Raw genomic sequence first — 2,075 nt, forward strand, 5'->3', positions numbered from 1 at the left:
CATGAAAAGGGAAGGATACTCACTTCCAATTTTCAACAATCTACGTAGGGTAACGTGTTTTGCTCTAATATACGTTAAAGTGTAGTCAGCGCTTCATAGTTACCTTATAACTATGTATAGCCTACTTATTCCATTTTTGTATAGCATATACAAATCTAAAACTTTTTGACATGTCTCTCTCCAATCTCTCCAGCTTGTTTTACTTTGGTACATATTAGAATCAGTTATCGTCCTCACATCCTCATAATTTCCAAATTACATCCTATCCCATTCTTGTCACATTATTCAATTTTAATTCCCACTGCTCATCTCTAAAGATTACTCTCCATTACTCTTCATTAACATGATGGCAGGCTGAAGACTTTTTCTTTCCTGTCTATAATTGATAGAATAAAGAAATAGAAATAGAATATTTAACCTTCTATTTGTGAATATTTAAAATAGGTAACCGTAGTAAATATTATAAACAGTTATATGCAAAATTGTTAGAAAACGAAATATAGCAATGATGAAGTTTTTTCATGGACCTCTACATAGATATATATATATATATATATATTTATATATATATAGAAAGGTATAGAGCAATGTATAAAAAAACGACATTATATAACAACAACCAAAGAGTACCAAAAAGTATTACTTTTAGTTTTCCATAATCAATATATATTCATTCATTATATATATCAGAAAATTTAGTTTCAGAAATAATAATACATTTCTTTCTATCGAAACCATTTTTACTCTTGTAGTGAATCATTGCAGTCTCTTATGAGTTTTCAAGCAATCAAGAACTTTCTAATACTAACAGTGCTACTACGGACCATGATCGTTCGTTCATGTTATCTCAGTATACTAGCCACTACGCCACCTCGACCACTTTCAATAGCTGATATTAATTTGTACCCCCATCCACTAACACATAACACCAATACTCTAAGACATAAAATTTGAATTTGGCTTTTTGTATTCATTTCAGTTTGTCATCGTGCCTCGGAGTCAGAGATCAATTATATCAATTAAATTACTTGTTTTTAAATTATATGAACCAATCCAATAAGTCAGCTTTGAGCATTACTTATTATATTATTGTATAAAGACGAATCTTAATAATTGAAATGATTTGGTGAAATTAATCTGAATAAACAAAAAAATTGTCATATTGTAATGAACAGTAATAAATTTACATTTACATGTAGAGATTACTTGCTTGACTTACATAATATTATGATTTTAACCATATACTACCATTTTAATAGTTTTAATAGTAAAGTCGATATGGACTTTGAATTCAATTCGGGCTTTTACAACGTCTTCCACCAACGCAATTAAAATAAGACTGCGGCTGTTGTTATTATATCTTTAATTTGTATTGCTAAGAACCCCCAGCGTGTCTGTATGTAACACATTATTATTACTAAAAGTTTAAGCGTGAATTCGCCCAACAGCCCGTACTGCGGCCAGAAGAGTCACTATTGATTACTCAAAGTCCCTTAAAGCTTTGTGAATAAAGTCTAGAACTAAATCTAGAGAAGAGTTCTTGACCTTTTCTGATGACAGAAGTTCCAAATGAAACAAGTTCCTTCTGAGCGTTTTTAAAGTTGGGCATTCACAAAGAATATGCATGGTAGTTTCTTTATCTTCGAGGCATAATCTGCTTTCCGAATTAGCAGACAGTTGTAGTTTATGAAGGTGGTATTTCAGTCCATAATGACCTGTAAAGAAACCCGTTAGCAATCTTAAATCACATTTTGAGAATTTAAGGATGTTTTTGTAGAAGTACGGTAATATCAGTGCTTTACTTTGTCTAAGTCCTGGGAAGTTTTCCCAGTACTCCAGACGCATGTGATTTTCCCAGTCCTTGATTATTGTCTTATACTGGCTCAGTCTAATCCACAAAAGGTTGAGGCCCTGTAAAAGCCGGCTAGCTCATCAGCTTGTTCATTTCCCAAAAATCCCCCGTGACCCGGTACCCAGTAAAGGCTAACCTATTCCGAGTTGCAAGTAGCTATAAGAGCTCATAATACTCAAGGACCTGTTTTGACTTGAAAGTCCAGGGGGACAGATCTTTGAGA

The sequence above is a fragment of the Teleopsis dalmanni genome, chromosome X (genome assembly GCF_002237135.1).
Source record: "Teleopsis dalmanni isolate 2A chromosome X, ASM223713v2, whole genome shotgun sequence".
Lineage (NCBI taxonomy): Eukaryota > Metazoa > Arthropoda > Insecta > Diptera > Diopsidae > Teleopsis > Teleopsis dalmanni.